The sequence below is a fragment of the Danio rerio genome, chromosome 3, assembly GCF_049306965.1.
Source record: "Danio rerio strain Tuebingen ecotype United States chromosome 3, GRCz12tu, whole genome shotgun sequence".
Taxonomy (NCBI): domain Eukaryota; kingdom Metazoa; phylum Chordata; class Actinopteri; order Cypriniformes; family Danionidae; genus Danio; species Danio rerio.
The window spans coordinates 60573895-60592224 of NC_133178.1; the positions used below are offsets into that span (position 1 = coordinate 60573895).

At 40.5% G+C, this 18330-nt stretch overlaps 1 protein-coding gene and 1 long non-coding RNA gene across 3 annotated transcripts in view; both read right to left on the reverse strand.

The window, feature by feature from the left end:
* Positions 1–18330, reverse strand: part of rnf213a (ring finger protein 213a) — a 194618-nt gene that overhangs the window by 39588 nt on the left and 136700 nt on the right.
* Positions 11792–17959, reverse strand: LOC141381311 (uncharacterized). The gene is made up of 3 exons (XR_012401269.1): positions 16238–17959; positions 13885–16178; positions 11792–11885 (listed from the first exon to the last, which is right to left on the reverse strand). It is a non-coding gene; the product is annotated as an uncharacterized lncRNA (long non-coding RNA).

Genomic DNA, 18330 nt, shown 5'->3' on the forward strand with positions numbered 1-18330 from the left:
TCTGATTCCTTGGCTAAGTCCGATTCAAAAGCACCCTATGACGTCATTTTCCGTCATGAATTTTTTCGCGCTATTTTAAATTTTTCGAAAAACCTATTTGATCGAACTCGTCCTAGGCCATTTCTCCGATTTTCACCAAAATTGAATCACATGATCTACAGACTATGCCAACCAAAAGTTATGGAATTCAAGTTGATTTGACCAACCGTTTTCGTTTAACTTGCGATCAAATTTAACGAAGGACTTGCGAAAATGGACTTGAGACGATATCTCCGTAACGCATTCACCGATTCACACCAAACTTGGTGTGTGTTATGACAACTAGGGTCTGAGGTTACAGGCAGAGTTTCGGCGCACTGCCCCCTAGTGGTCCGGAGATATAAAAAACTTGCTTTTTGGCTTATAACATCTCAACCTTTCGTCCGAAACTCATAAAACTGGTCTCATTACATCCGGCAGAGCATGTCGAGTCAAATGATGTCTGATTTTCACAGGTCAGCCATTTTGGGCGTCGCCCATTTTGATTTTAGGCCAAAAATGCTATATTTTACCAACATATTCACATATTACAAAACATGGTATGCATCTGGCACAATGATAGAGGCCAGTATTAACATTAATCAGGCCAAATATGAAGTCTCAAAATCAAACTCTCTAGCGCCACCACTTGTCCAAACTTTCACATACATTTATCATCATAACTTTTAAACCGAATGGGCTACAATCAAAATTCTTTTTTCCTCTGATTCCTTGGCTCAGTCCGATTCAAACCCACCCTATGACGTCATTTTCCGTCATGAATTTTTTCGCGCTATTTTAAATTATTCGAAAAACCTATTTGATCGAACTCGTCCTAGGCCGTGTCTCCGATTTTCACCAAAATTGAATCACATGATCTACAGACCATGCCAACCAAAAGTTATGGAATTCAAGTTGATTAGACCAACCGTTTTCGTTTAACTTACGAACTAATTTAATGTAGAACTTGCGAAAATGGACTTGAGGCGATATCTCTGTAATGCATTCACCGATTCACACCAAACTTGGTGTGTGTTATGACAACTAGGGTCTGAGGTTAATTGCGGAGTTTCGTCGCACTGCCCCCTAGTGGTCCGGAGATGCTAAAAACTTGTTTTTTGGCTTACAACGTCTCAACCTTTCGTCCGAAACTCATGAAACTGGTCTCATTACATCCGGCAGAGCATGCCGAGTCGAATGATGTCTGATTTTCACAGGTCAGCCATTTTGGGCGTCACCCATTTCGATTTTTGGCCAAAAATGCTATATCTTACCAACACATTCACATATCATTACAAAACATGGTATGCATCTTCAACCCCATGCCCTGAAAGTACTCAAAAACGTCTGGAGCAGCGCCACCTTATGGCCAATAGTGCTTGGCCCCTTAATTGCTGCTTGCAGCTATATTTATTATTATTCTTCTTCTTCCGTTTCTTCCGCCGGATTTGAATGGCAGCCCATATAGGCGTATGCGGGAAAGTTGTATAATTTGGCACAATGATAGAGGACAGTATTAACATAATTCAGACCAAACATGAAGTCTCAAAATCATACTCTCTAGCGCCACCACTTGTCCAAACTTTCACACACGTTTATCATCATAACTTTTGAACCGAATGGGCTACAATCAAATTTCTTTTTTCCCCTGATTCCTTGGCTCAGTCCGATTCAAACCCACCCTATGACGTCATTTTCCGTCATGAATTTTTTCGCGCTATTTTAAATTTTTCGAAAAACCTATTTGATCGAACTCGTCCTAGGCCGTGTCTCCGATTTTCACCAAAATTGAACCACATGATCTACAGACCATGCCAACCAAAAGTTATGGAATTCAAGTTGATTAGACCAACCGTTTTTGTTTAACTTGCGAACTAATTTAACGTAGAACTTGCGAAAATGGACTTGAGGCGATATCTCTGTAACGCATTCACCGATTTACACCAAACTTGGTGTGTGTTATGACAACTAGGGTCTAAGGTTAATTGCGGAGTTTCGGTGCACTGCCCCCTAGTGGTTCGGAGATACAAAAAACTTGCTTTTTTTCTTATACCGTCTCAACCTTTCGTCCGAAACTCATGAAACTGGTCTCATTACATCCGGCAGAGCATGCCGAGTCGAATGATGTCTGATTTTCACAGGTCAGCCATTTTGGGCGTCGCCCATTTCGATTTTTGGCCAAAAATGCTATATTTTACCAACACATTCACATATCATTACAAAACATGGTATGCATCTTCAACCCCATGCCCTGAAAGTACTCAAAAACGTCTGGAGCAGCGCCACCTTATGGCCAATAGTGCTTGGCCCCTTAATTGCTGCTTGCAGCTATATTTATTATTATTATTCTTCTTCTTCCGTTTCTTCCGCCGGATTTGAATGGCAGCCCATATAGGCGTATGCGGGAAAGTTGTATAATTTGGCACAATGATAGAGGACAGTATTAACATAATTCAGACCAAACATGAAGTCTCAAAATCATACTCTCTAGCGCCACCACTTGTCCAAACTTTCACACACGTTTATCATCATAACTTTTGAACCGAATGGGCTACAATCAAATTTCTTTTTTCCCCTGATTCCTTGGCTCAGTCCGATTCAAACCCACCCTATGACGTCATTTTCCGTCATGAATTTTTTCGCGCTATTTTAAATTTTTCGAAAAACCTATTTGATCGAACTCGTCCTAGGCCGTGTCTCCGATTTTCACCAAAATTGAACCACATGATCTACAGACCATGCCAACCAAAAGTTATGGAATTCAAGTTGATTAGACCAACCGTTTTTGTTTAACTTGCGAACTAATTTAACGTAGAACTTGCGAAAATGGACTTGAGGCGATATCTCTGTAACGCATTCACCGATTCACACCAAACTTGGTGAGTGTTATGACAACTAGGGTCTAAGGTTATATGCAGAGTTTCGGCGCACTGCCCCCTAGTGGTCCGGAGATACAAAAAACTTGCTTTTTGGCTTATAACGTCTCAACCTTTCGTCCGAAACTCATGAAACTGGTCTCATTACATCCGGCAGAGCATGCCGAGTCAAATGATGTCTGATTTTCACAGGTCAGCCATTTTGGGCGTCGCCCATTTCGATTTTTGACCAAAAATGCTATATTTTACCAACACATTCACATATCATTACAAAACATGGTATGCATCTTCAACCCCATGCCCTGAAAGTACTCAAAAACGTCTGGAGCAGCGCCACCTTATGGCCAATAGTGCTTGGCCCCTTAATTGCTGCTTGCAGCTATATTTATTATTAGGGGCCAAGCACCGTAGGTGCGTAGGCACCTATTGCTTTCGTTAGTGTTCTTATTATTATTATTAGGGGCCAAGCACCGTAGGTGCGTAGGCACCTATTGCTTTCGTTAGTGTTCTTATTAGGGGCCAAGCACCGTAGGTGCGTAGGCACCTATTGCTTTCGTTAGTGTTCTTATTATTATTATTATTATTATTATTATTATTATTCTTCTTCTTCCGTTTCTTCCGCCGGATTTGAATGGCAGCCCATATAGGCGTATGCGGGAAAGTTGTATAATTTGGCACAATGATAGAGGCCAGTATTAACATTAATCAGGCCAAATATGAAGTCTCAAAATCAAACTCTCTAGCGCCACCACTTGTCCAAACTTTCACGTATGTTTATAATCATAACTTTTGAACCGAATGGGCTACAATCAAAATTCTTTTTTCCTCTGATTCCTTGGCTCAGTCCGATTCAAACCCACCCTATGACGTCATTTTCCGTCATGACTTTTTTCGCGCTATTTTAAATTTTTCGAAAAACCTATTTGATCGAACTCGTCCTAGGCCGTGTCTCCGATTTTCACCAAAATTGAATCACATGATCTACAGACCATGCCAACCAAAAGTTATGGAATTCAAGTTGATTAGACCAACCGTTTTCGTTTAACTTACGAACTAATTTAACAAAGAACTTGCGAAAATGGACTTGAGGCGATATCTCCCTAACGCATTCACCGATTCACACCAAACTTGGTGTGTGTTATGACAACTAGGGTCTAAGGTTAATTGCGGAGTTTCGGCGCACTGCCCCCTAGTGGTCCGGAGATACTAAAAACTTGCTTTTTGGCTTATAACGTCTCAACCTTTCGTCCGAAACTCATGAAACTGGTCTCATTACATTCGGCAGAGCATGCCGAGTCGAATGATGTCTGATTTTCACAGGTCAGCCATTTTGGGCGTCGCCCATTTCGATTTTTGGCCAAAAATGCTATATTTTACCAACACATTCACATATCATTATAAAACATGGTATGCATCTTCAACCCCATGCCCTGAAAGTACTCAAAAACGTCTGGAGCAGCGCCACCTTATGGCCAATAGTGCTTGGCCCCTTAATTGCTGCTTGCAGCTATATTTATTATTATTATTATTATTATTATTATTCTTCTTCTTCTTCTTCTTCTTCTTCCGTTTCTTCCGCCGGATTTGAATGGCAGCCCATATAGGCGTATGCGGGAAAGTTGTATAATTTGGCACAATGATAGAGGCCAGTATTAACATTAATCAGGCCAATTATGAAGTCTCAAAATCAAACTCTCTAGCGCCACCACTTGTCCAAACTTTCACGTATGTTTATCATCATAACTTTTGAACCGAATGGGCTACAATCAAAATTCTTTTTTCCTCTGATTCCTTGGCTCAGTCCGATTCGAATGCACCCTATGACGTCATTTTCCGTCATGAAATTTTTCGCGCTATTTTAAATTTTTCGAAAAACCTATTTGATCGAACTCGTCCTAGGCCGTGTCTCCGATTTTCACCAAAATTGAATCACATGATCTACAGACCATGCCAACCAAAAGTTATGGAATTCAAGTTGATTAGACCAACCGTTTACGTTTAACTTGCGAACTAATTTAACGTAGAACTTGCGAAAATGGACTTGAGGCGATATCTCTGTAACGCATTCACCGATTCACACCAAACTTGGTGTGTGTTATGACAACTAGGGTCTAAGGTTAATTGCGGAGTTTCGGCGCACTGCCCCTAGTGGTCCGGAGATACTAAAAACTTGCTTTTTGGCTTATAACGTCTCAACCTTTCGTCCGAAACTCATGAAACTGGTCTCATTACATCCGGCAGAGCATGCAGAGTCGAATGATGTCTGATTTTCACAGGTCAGCCATTTTGGGCGTCGCCCATTTCGATTTTTGGCCAAAAATGCTATATTTTACAAACACATTCACATATCATTACAAAACATGGTATGCATCTTCAACCCCATGCCCTGAAAGTACTCAAAAACGTCTGGAGCAGCGCCACCTTATGGCCAATAGTGCTTGGCCCCTTAATTGCTGCTTGCAGCTATATTTATTAGGGGCCAAGCACCGTAGGTGCGTAGGCACCTATTGCTTTCGTTAGTGTTCTTATTATTATTATTATTAGGGGCCAAGCACCGTAGGTGCGTAGGCACCTATTGCTTTCGTTAGTGTTCTTATTATTATTATTATTATTAGGGGCCAAGCACCGTAGGTGCGTAGGCACCTATTGCTTTCGTTAGTGTTCTTATTATTAGGGGCCAAGCACCGTAGGTGCGTAGGCACCTATTGCTTTCGTTAGTGTTCTTATTATTATTAGGGGTTCGAGCGCGAAGCGCTGAAACCCTATTGTTTTTGTAAGAATTTTTATTATTATTATTATTATTATTATTATTATTATTTTACTTCTGCCATAATCACTATTGCCCAGGCCAAACCGTAAGGCCTATTGGCTTCAAACTTGGTCAGATGGTAGTACTCCTCACCGCTACTCAGATCCAAAGGCTCGTCAAAATCGGGCCATAGGTGGCGCTACAGCGCTAAAAACAAAAAAAATTTAGTAATTTGGCCGCCATTTCTAAACCGTTTGTCGTAGGCTCAAAAACTTTACATATTTGGAATCCTTGCATCAGCACGAACAAAAGTGGAGTGACTCAGATTTTCTCTACGACGCACCGTTTTTCCGCTACATCGCGATTTGTCCGACACCTACTTTTGCGAACTAGTCCTTGGGTTTTCACCCAATCTGAACCAAACCAGTGTAGAAATGTTCTCTGGACACTGAATAGCAAAAGTTATTGAAAGAAAGTTGAAATGTTGATTTCACGCGAAACCGTACACAAGAACGTAACATGCTAATGTAAGCTAAAAGCTAATTGTAGCTGTAACTTTTGAACGGATTGAGATATCTTCATCAAAGTTGGTACACACATGTATAAGGTCAATTTGAGGTCACAGTGCAAAACCCGCAAACTTTGGCCTCAAGGTGGCGCTATAAAGCCTAAAAAACTTAAAAATGACTCTAACCTCACAACCATTAGTCCAATCAGCTTGAAATTTGGCATGCAGTGTCTTTGTCTAACGTGTCATGACATACTATAAGGACATTGGCATATCTCAAAAAACATGGCCGCCATTAGCCAATTAAGATTAAACAGCCATTAAACTAGGTTAACGATGAGTGATCAAAACGAAACTCAGTGGGCATGTTCGACTCATGGTCCTAGAGGTCTGTAAGAATTTTAAAAGAAATCCGCCACTAGGGGGCGATTTTGTGTTTTTTGAGGTTGTAATTGATTGGTTATTACACAAAGTTTTGCACAGCCACACAAGATACATATCATATAATAGGGCTGCTCATACCGAACAGTCTGACACGAAAACCACTGATGTCACTCAATATGTTCATTAAATATTAATTAATATATGAAAAAACTACTTTTGCGAACTAGTCCCTGGTTTTTCGCTCAATCACCACGAAACCAGTGTTGTATGAATCTCTGAACTGAGCAGATCAAAAGTTATTGAAATGAGTTGAACTTTCCTCTTTTGGGAGCTATAAATGGCTCATTTACAAAAGGGGTGTGTCTTATATTGACCTAAATGCATGTAAATGCATAAGGAAAACTGAAAACTTCGTGAAATCAGGTATGCACATCTGAGATGTGATTCTTAACAAGCATGCAAAATTTTGTGAAGATAGGTCAATAGGTGGCGGTATAACAGTAGAAAAGGCCTCAAAAACACTAATTTCCATTGCTATTTGACCATAATTTGTATAATATGTGTTTATTGTAGACAGCTTTTCACAAATATACTTGATCTGAGATATCATATGACAGGCCTGCACATTCTGATCACTTTGGCATGAAATCCACTGCTGTAACTATAACCATCAATTTATTATTCACCATTATTTTAAACAATACTTTTAGGAACTCGTCCCTGCTTTTTTGCTTAAACTGAACAAAATCAGTGTTGTACAAATGTCTGGACTGTCTAAATCAGTAATTATGAAAAACAATTGAACTTTTGTGCATAAATGAGCTTGATATATTTATCTAAAGAGCAGAGTGTGTTCATATGCTTCCACAAAGGATATAAACATGCATTACTAATATAAACCACTAGATGACAGCTCAACACCTCATAATGTTGGTTTAAAGTCACTAAATTTCCATTAAAGATCATTCTGAATCACATCTTGACATGGCATAAACTCTGTTATTGCATTTAAAAGCTGATTTAGTCCCAGGTTACCACTTCATTTATGTAGGCTTTTTATTTTTTCCATTTATTACATTCCATCATGGATTTCTTTTGGTTCAGCCTTAAATGTTGGGTTGTCCTACATCTAAATTGCCTAAATGGCAATTAGGTTGCCAAATGCTCGAACCCCGTTAATCGCCGCTTGCGGCTATATTTATTATTAGGGGCCAAGCACCGTAGGTGCGTAGGCACCTATTGCTTTCGTTAGTGTTCTTATTATTATTATTATTATTATTATTATTATTATTATTCTTCTTCTTCTTCTTCTTCTTCCGTTTCTTCCGCCGGATTTGAATGGCAGCCCATATAGGCGTATGCGGGAAAGTTGTATAATTTGGCACAATGATAGAGGCCAGTATTAACATTAATCAGGCGAATTATGAAGTCTCAAAATCAAACTCTCTAGCGCCACCACTTGTCCAAACTTTCACGTATGTTTATCATCATAACTTTTGAACCGAATGGGCTACAATCAAAATTCTTTTTCCCTCTGATTCCTTGGCTCAGTCCGATTCAAACCCACCCTATGACGTCATTTTCCGTCATGAATTTTTTCGCGCTATTTTAAATTTTTCGAAAAACCTATTTGATCGAACTCGTCCTAGGCCGTGTCTCCGATTTTCACCAAAATTGAATCACATGATCTACAGACCATGCCAACCAAAAGTTATGGAATTCAAGTTGATTAGACCAACCGTTTTCGTTTAACTTGCGAACTAATTTAACGTAGAACTTGCAAAAATGGACTTGAGGCGATATCTCTGTAACGCATTCACCGATTCACACCAAACTTTGTGTGAGTTATGACAACTAGGGTCTAAGGTTAATTGCGGAGTTTCGTCGCACTGCCCCCTAGTGGTCCGGAGATACTAAAAACTTGCTTTTTGGCTTATAACGTCTCAACCTTTCGTCCGAAACTCATGAAACTGGTCTCATTACATCCGGCAGAGCATGCCGAGTCGAATGCTGTCTGATTTTCACTGGTCAGCCATTTTGGGCGTCGCCCATTTTGATTTTTGGCCAAAAATGCTATATTTTACCAACACATTCACATATCATTACAAAACATGGAATGCATCTTCAACCCCATGCCCTGAAAGTACTCAAAAACGTCTGGAGCAGCGCCACCTTATGGCCAATAGTGCTTGGCCCCTTAATTGCTGCTTGCAGCTATATTTATTATTATTATTCTTCTTCTTCTTCCGTTTCTTCCGCCGGATTTGAATGGCAGCCCATATAGGCGTATGCGGGAAAGTTGTATAATTTGGCACAATGATAGAGGCCAGTATTAACATTAATCAGGCCAATTATGAAGTCTCAAAATCAAACTCTCTAGCGCCACCACTTGTCCAAACTTTCACGTATGTTTATCATCATAACTTTTGAACCGAATGGGCTACAATCAAAATTCTTTTTTCCTCTGATTCCTTGGCTCAGTCCGATTCAAACCCACCCTATGACGTCATTTTCCGTCATGAATTTTTTTGCGCTATTTTAAATTTTTCGAAAAACCTATTTGATCGAACTCGTCCTAGGCCGTGTCTCCGATTTTCACCAAAATTGAATCACATGATCTACAGACCATGCCAACCAAAAGTTATGGAATTCAAGTTGATTAGACCAACCGTTTTTGTTTAACTTACGAACTAATTTAACGTAGAACTTGCAAAAATAGACTTGAGGCGATATCTCTGTAATGCATTCACCGATTCACACCAAACTTGGTGTGTGTTATGACAACTAGGGTCTAAGGTTAATTGCGGAGTTTCGGCGCACTGCCCCCTAGTGGTCCGGAGATACAAAAAACTTGCTTTTTGGCTTATAACGTCTCAACCTTTCGTCCGAAACTCATGAAACTGGTATCATTACATCCGGCAGAGCATGCCGAGTCGAATGATGTCTGATTTTCACAGGTCAGCCATTTTGGGCGTCGCCCATTTCGATTTTTGGCCAAAAATGCTATATTTTACCAACACATTCACATATCATTACAAAACATGGTATGCATCTTCAACCCCATGCCCTGAAAGTACTCAAAAACGTCTGGAGCAGCGCCACCTTATGGCCAATAGTGCTTGGCCCCTTAATTGCTGCTTGCAGCTATTTATTATTATTATTATTCTTCTTCTTCCGTTTCTTCCGCCGGATTTGAATGGCAGCCCATATAGGCGTATGCGGGAAAGTTGTATAATTTGGCACAATGATAGAGGCCAGTATTAACATTAATCAGGCCAATTATGAAGTCTCAAAATCAAACTCTCTAGCGCCACCACTTGTCCAAACTTTCACATATGTTTATCATCATAACATTTGAACCGAATGGGCTACAATCAAAATTCTTTTTTCCTCTGATTCCTTGGCTCAGTCCGATTCAAACCCACCCTATGACGTCATTTTCCGTCATGAATTTTTTCGCGCTATTTTAAATTTTTCGAAAAACCTATTTGATCGAACTCGTCCTAGGCCGTGTCTCCGATTTTCACCAAAATTAAATCACATGATCTACAGACCATGCCAACCAAAAGTTATGGAATTCAAGCTGATTAGACCAACCGTTTTCGTTTAACTTGCGAACTAATTTAACGTAGAACTTGCGAAAATGGACTTGAGGCGATATCTCTGTAACGCTTTCACCGATTCACACCAAACTTGGTGGGTGTTATGACAACTAGGGTCTAAGGTTAATTGCGGAGTTTCGGCGCACTGCCCCCTAGTGGTCCGGAGATACAGAAAACTTGCTTTTTGGCTTATAACATCTCAACCTTTCGTCCGAAACTCATGAAACTGGTCTCATTACATCCGGCAGAGCATGCCTAGTCGAATGATGTCTGATTTTCACAGGTCAGCCATTTTGGGCGTCGCCCATTTCTATTTTTGGCCAAAAATGCTATATTTTACCAACACATTCACATATCATTAGAAAACATGGTATGCATCTTCAACCCCATGCCCTGAAAGTACTCAAAAAGGTCTGGAGCAGCGCCACCTTATGGCCAATAGTGCTTGGCCCCTTAATTGCTGCTTGCAGCTATATTTATTATTATTCTTCTTCTTCTTCCGTTTCTTCCGCCGGATTTGAATGGCAGCCCATATAGGCGTATGCGGGAAAGTTGTATAATTTGGCACAATGATAGAGGCCAGTATTAACATTAATCAGGCCAATTATGAAGTCTCAAAATCAAACTCTCTAGCGCCACCACTTGTCCAAACTTTCACGTATGTTTATCATCATAACTTTTGAACCGAATGGGCTACAATCAAAATTCTTTTTTCCTCTGATTCCTTGGCTCAGTCCGATTCAAACCCACCCTATGACGTCATTTTCCGTCATGACTTTTTTCGCGCTATTTTAAATTTTTCGAAAAACCTATTTGATCGAACTCGTCCTAGGCCGTGTCTCCGATTTTCACCAAAATTGAATCACATGATCTACAGACCATGCCAACCAAAAGTTATGGAATTCAAGTTGATTTGACCAACCGTTTTCGTTTAACTTACGAACTAATTTAACGTAGAACTTGCGAAAATGGACTTGAGGCGATATCTCTGTAATGCATTCACCGATTCACACCAAACTTGGTGTGTGTTATGACAACTAGGGTCTAAGGTTCATTGCGGAGTTTCGGCGCACTGCCCCCTAGTGGTCCAGAGATACTAAAAACTTGCTTTTTGGCTTATAACGTCTCAACCTTTCGTCCGAAACTCATGAAACTGGTCTCATTACATCCGGCAGAGCATGCCGAGTCGAATGATGTCTGATTTTCCCAGGTCAGCCATTTTGGGCGTCGCCCATTTTGATTTTTGGCCAAAAATGCTATATTTTACCAACACATTCACATATCAATACAAAACATGGTATGCATCTTCAACCCCATGCCCTGAAAGTACTCAAAAACGTCTGAAGCAGCGCCACCTTATGGCCAATAGTGCTTGGCCCCTTAATTGCTGCTTGCAGCTATATTTATTATTATTATTATTCTTCTTCTTCTTCTTCTTCCGTTTCTTCCGCCGGATTTGAATGGCAGCCCATATAGGCGTATGCGGGAAAGTTGTATAATTTGGCACAATGATAGAGGCCAGTATTAACATTAATCAGGCCAAATATGAAGTCTCAAAATCAAACTCTCTAGCGCCACCACTTGTCCAAACTTTCACGTATGTTTATCATGATAACTTTTGAACCGAATGGGCTACAATCAAAATTCTTTTTTCCTCTGATTCCTTAGCTCAGTCCGATTCAAACCCACCCTATGACGTCATTTTCCGTCATGAATTTTTTTGCGCTATTTTAAATTTTTCGAAAAACCTATTTGATCGAACTCGTCCTAGGCCGTGTCTCCGATTTTCACCAAAATTGAATCACATGATCTACAGACCATGCCAACCAAAAGTTATGGAATTCAAGTTGATTAGACCAACCGTTTTCGTTTAACTTGCGAACTAATTTAACGTAGAACTTGCGAAAATGGACTTGAGGAGATATCTCTGTAACGCATTCACCGATTCACACCAAACTTGGTGTGTGTTATGACAACTAGGTTCTGAGGTTAATTGCGGAGTTTCGGCGCACTGCCCCCTAGTGGTCCGGAGATACTAAAAACTTGCTTTTTGGCTTATAACGTCTCAACCATTCGTCCGAAACTCATGAAACTGGTCTCATTACATCCGGCAGAGCATGCCGAGTCGAATGATGTCTGATTTTCACAGGTCAGCCATTTTGGGCGTCGCCCATTTTGATTTTTGGCCAAAAATGCTATATTTTACCAACACATTCACATATCATTACAAAACATGGTATGCATCTTCAACCCCATGCCCTGAAAGTACTCAAAAACGTCTGGAGCAGCGCCACCTTATGGCCAATAGTGCTTGGCCCCTTAATTGCTGCTTGCAGCTATATTTAGGGGCCAAGCACCGTAGGTGCGTAGGCACCTATTGCTTTCGTTAGTGTTCTTATTATTATTATTATTATTAGGGGCCAAGCACCGTAGGTGCGTAGGCACCTATTGCTTTCGTTAGTGTTCTTATTATTATTATTATTATTATTATTATTATTCTTCTTCTTCCGTTTCTTCCGCCGGATTTGAATGGCAGCCCATATAGGCGTATGCGGGAAAGTTGTATAATTTGGCACAATGATAGAGGCCAGTATTAACATTAATCAGGCCAAATATGAAGTCTCAAAATCAAACTCTCTAGCGCCACCACTTGTCCAAACTTTCACGTATGTTTATCATCATAACTTTTGAACCGAATGGGCTACAATCAAAATTCTTTTTTCCTCTGATTCCTTGGCTCAGTCCGATTCAAACCCACCCTATGACGTCATTTTCCGTCATGACTTTTTTCGCGCTATTTTAAATTTTTCAAAAAACCTATTTGATCGAACTCGTCCTAGGCCGTGTCTCCGATTTTCACCAAAATTGAATCACATGATCTACAGACCATGCCAACCAAAAGTTATGGAATTCAAGTTGATTTGACCAACCGTTTTCGTTTAACTTACGAACTAATTTAACAAAGAACTTGCGAAAATGGACTTGAGGCGATATCTCTGTAATGCATTCACCGATTCACACCAAACTTGGTGTGTGTTATGACAACTAGGGTCTAAGGTTAATTGCGGAGTTTCGGCGCACTGCCCCCTAGTGGTCCGGAGATACTAAAAACTTGCTTTTTGGCTTATAACGTCTCAACCTTTCGTCCGAAACTCATGAAACTGGTCTCATTACATCCGGCAGAGCATGCCGAGTCGAATGATGTCTGATTTTCACAGGTCAGCCATTTTGGGCGTCACCCATTTCGATTTTTGGCCAAAAATGCTATATTTTACCAACACATTCACATATCATTATAAAACATGGTATGCATCTTCAACCCCATGCCCTGAAAGTACTCAAAAACGTCTGGAGCAGCGCCACCTTATGGCCAATAGTGCTTGGCCCCTTAATTGCTGCTTGCAGCTATATTTATTATTATTATTCTTCTTCTTCTTCCGTTTCTTCCGCCGGATTTGAATGGCAGCCCATATAGGCGTATGCGGGAAAGTTGTATAATTTGGCACAATAATAGAGGCCAGTATTAACATTAATCAGGCCAATTATGAAGTCTCAAAATCAAACTCTCTAGCGCCACCACTTGTCCAAACTTTCACGTATGTTTATCATCATAACTTTTGAACCGAATGGGCTACAATCAAAATTCTTTTTTCCTCTGATTCCTTGGCTCAGTCCAATTCAAACGCACCCTATGACGTCATTTTCCGTCATGACTTTTTTCGCGCTATTTTAAATTTTTCGCAAAACCTATTTGATCGAACTCGTCCTAGGCCGTGTCTCCGATTTTCACCAAAATTTAATCACATGATCTACAGACCATGCCAACCAAAAGTTATGGAATTCAAGTTGATTAGACCAACCGTTTTCGTTTAACTTGCGAACTAATTTAACGTAGAACTTGCAAAAATGGACTTGAGGCGATATCTCTGTAACGCATTCACCGATTCACACCAAACTTGGTGTGTGTTATGACAACTAGGGTCTAAGGTTAATTACGGAGTTTCGGCGCACTGTCCCCTAGTGGTCCGGAGATACTAAAAACTTTCTTTTTGGCTTATAACGTCTCAACCTTTCGTCCGAAACTCATGAAACTGGTCTCATTACATTCGGCAGAGCATGCCGAGTCGAATGATGTCTGATTTTCACAGGTCAGCCATTTTGGGCGTCGCCCATTTCGATTTTTGGCCAAAAATGCTATATTTTACCAACACATTCACATATCATTACAAAACATGGTATGCATCTTCAACCCCATGCCCTGAAAGTACTCAAAAACGTCTGGAGCAGCGCCACCTTATGGCCAATAGTGCTTGGCCCCTTAATTGCTGCTTGCAGCTATATTTATTATTATTATTCTTCTTCCGTTTCTTCCGCCGGATTTGAATGGCAGCCCATATAGGCGTATGCGGGAAAGTTGTATAATTTGGCACAATGATAGAGGACAGTATTAACATTAATCAGACCAAACATGAAGTCTCAAAATCAAACTCTCTAGCGCCACCACTTGTCCAAACTTTCACATACGTTTATCATCATAACTTTTGAACCGAATGGGCTACAATCAAATTTCTTTTTTTCTCTGATTCCTTGGCTCAGTCCGATTCAAATGCACCCTATGACGTCATTTTCCGTCAGGAATTTTTTCGCGCTATTTTAAATTTTTCGAAAAACCTATTTGATCGAACTCGTCCTAGGCCATTTCTCCGATTTTCACCAAAATTGAATCACATGATCTACAGACCATGCCAACCAAAAGTTATGGAATTCAAGTTGATTTGACCAACCGTTTTTGTTTAACTTGCGATCAAATTTAACGAAGGACTTGCGAAAACGGACTTGAGACGATATCTCCGTAACGCATTCACCGATTCACACCAAACTTGGTGTGTGTTATGACAACTAGGGTCTGAGGTTACAGGCAGAGTTTCGGCGCACTGCCGCCTAGTGGTCCGGAGATATAAAAAACTTGCTTTTTGGCTTATAACATCTCAACCTTTCGTCCGAAACTCATAAAACTGGTCTCATTACATCCGGCAGAGCATGTCGAGTCAAATGATGTCTGATTTTCACAGGTCAGCCATTTTGGGCGTCGCCCATTTTGATTTTAGGCCAAAAATGCTATATTTTACCAACATATTCACATATTATTACAAAACATGGTATGCATCTGGCACAATGATAGAGGCCAGTATTAACATTAATCAGGCCAAATATGAAGTCCCAAAATCAAACTCTCTAGCGCCACCACTTGTCCAAACTTTCACATACATTTATCATCATAACTTTTGAACCGAATGGGCTACAATCAAAATTCTTTTTTCTTCTGATTCCTTGGCTCAGTCCGATTCAAACCCACCCTATGACGTCATTTTCCGTCATGAATTTTTTCGCGCTATTTTAAATTTTTCGAAAAACCTATTTGATCGAACTCGTCCTAGGCCGTGTCTCCGATTTTCACCAAAATTGAATCACATGATCTACAGACCATGCCAACCAAAAGTTATGGAATTCAAGTTGATTAGACCAACCGTTTTCGTTTAACTTGCAAACTAATTTAACGTAGAACTTGCGAAAATGGACTTGAGGAGATATCTCTGTAATGCATTCACCGATTCACACCAAACTTGGTGTGTGTTATGACATCTAGGGTCTAAGGTTAATTACGGAGTTTCGGCGCACTGCCCCCTAGTGGTCCGGAGATACTAAAAGCTTGCTTTTTGGCTTATAACGTCTCAACCTTTCGTCCGAAACTCATGAAACTGGTCTCATTACATCCGGCAGAGCATGCCGAGTCGAATGATGTCTGATTTTCACAGGTCAGCCATTTTGGGCGTCGCCCATTTCGATTTTTGGCCAAAAATGCTATATTTTACCAACACATTCACATATCATTACAAAACATGGTATGCATCTTCAACCCCATGCCCTGAAAGTACTCAAAAACGTCTGGAGCAGCGCCACCTTATGGCCAATAGTGCTTGGCCCCTTAATTGCTGCTTGCAGCTATATTTAGGGGCCAAGCACCGTAGGTGCGTAGGCACCTATTGCTTTCGTTAGTGTTCTTATTATTAGGGGCCAAGCACCGTAGGTGCGTAGGCACCTATTGCTTTCGTTAGTGTTCTTATTATTATTATTAGGGGCCAAGCACCGTAGGTGCGTAGGCACCTATTGCTTTCGTTAGTGTTCTTATTATTAGGGGCCAAGCACCGTAGGTGCGTAGGCACCTATTGCTTTCGTTAGTGTTCTTATTATTATTATTATTATTATTATTATTCTTCTTCTTCTTCTTCCGTTTCTTCCGCCGGATTTGAATGGCAGCCCATATAGGCGTATGCGGGAAAGTTGTATAATTTGGCACAATGATAGAGGCCAGTATTAACATTAATCAGGCCAATTATGAAGTCTCAAAATCAAACTCTCTAGCGCCACCACTTGTCCAAACTTTCACGTATGTTTATCATCATAACTTTTGAACCGAATGGGCTACAATCAAAATTCTTTTTTCCTCTGATTCCTTGGCTCAGTCCAATTCAAACACACCCTATGACGTCATTTTCCGTCATGACTTTTTTCGCGCTATTTTAAATTTTTCGCAAAACCTATTTGATCGAACTCGTCCTAGGCCGTGTCTCCGATTGTCACCAAAATTTAATCACATGATCTACAGACCATGCCAACCAAAAGTTATGGAATTCAAGTTGATTAGACCAACCGTTTTCGTTTAACTTGCGAACTAATTTAACGTAGAACTTGCGAAAATGGACTTGAGGCGATATCTCTGTAACGCATTCACCGATTCACACCAAACTTGGTGTGTGTTATGACAACTAGGGTCTAAGGTTAATTGCGGAGTTTCGGCACACTGCCCCCTAGTGGTCCGGAGATACTAAAAACTTGCTTTTTGGCTTATAACGTCTCAACCTTTCGTCCGAAACTCATGAAACTGGTCTCATTACATTCGGCAGAGCATGCCGAGTCGAATGATGTCTGATTTTCACAGGTCAGCCATTTTGGGCGTCGCCCATTTCGATTTTTGTCCAAAAATGCTATATTTTACCAACACATTCACATATCATTACAAAACATGGTATGCATCTTCAACCCCATGCCCTGAAAGTACTCAAAAACGTCTGGAGCAGCGCCACCTTATGGCCAATAGTGCTTGGCCCCTTAATTGCTGCTTGCAGCTATATTTAGGGGCCAAGCACCGTAGGTGCGTAGGCACCTATTGCTTTCGTTAGTGTTCTTATTATTATTATTATTATTATTCTTCTTCCGTTTCTTCCGCCGGATTTGAATGGCAGCCCATATAGGCGTATGCGGGAAAGTTGTATAATTTGGCACAATGATAGAGGCCAGTATTAACATTAATCAGGCCAATTATGAAGTCTCAAAATCAAACTCTCTAGCGCCACCACTTGTCCAAACTTTCATGTATGTTTATCATCATAACTTTTGAACCGAATGGGCTACAATCAAAATTCTTTTTTCCTCTGATTCCTTGGCTCAGTCCGATTCAAACCCACCCTATGACGTCATTTTCCGTCATGAATTTTTTCGCGCTATTTTAAATTTTTCGAAAAACCTATTTGATCGAACTCGTCCTAGGCCGTGTCTCCGATTTTTACCAAAATTTAATCACATGATCTACAGACCATGCCAACCAAAAGTTATGGAATTCAAGTTGATTAGACCAACCGTTTTCTTTTAACTTACGAACTAATTTAATGTAGAACTTGCGAAAATGGACTTGAGGCGATATCTCTGTAACGCATTCACCGATTCACACCAAACTTGGTGTGTGTTATGACAACTAGGGTCTGAGGTTAATTGCGGAGTTTCGGCGCACTGCCCCCTAGTGGTCCAGAGATGCTAAAAACTTGTTTTTTGGCTTACAACGTCTCAACCTTTCGTCCGAAACTCATGAAACTGGTCTCATTACATCCGGCAGAGCATGCCGAGTCGAATGATGTCTGATTTTCACAGGTCAGCCATTTTGGGCGTCGCCCATTTCGATTTTTGGCCAAAAATGCTATATCTTACCAACACATTCACATATCATTACAAAACATGGTATGCATCTTCAACCCCATGCCCTGAAAGTACTCAAAAACGTCTGGAGCAGCGCCACCTTATGGCCAATAGTGCTTGGCCCCTTAATTGCTGCTTGCAGCTATATTTATTATTATTATT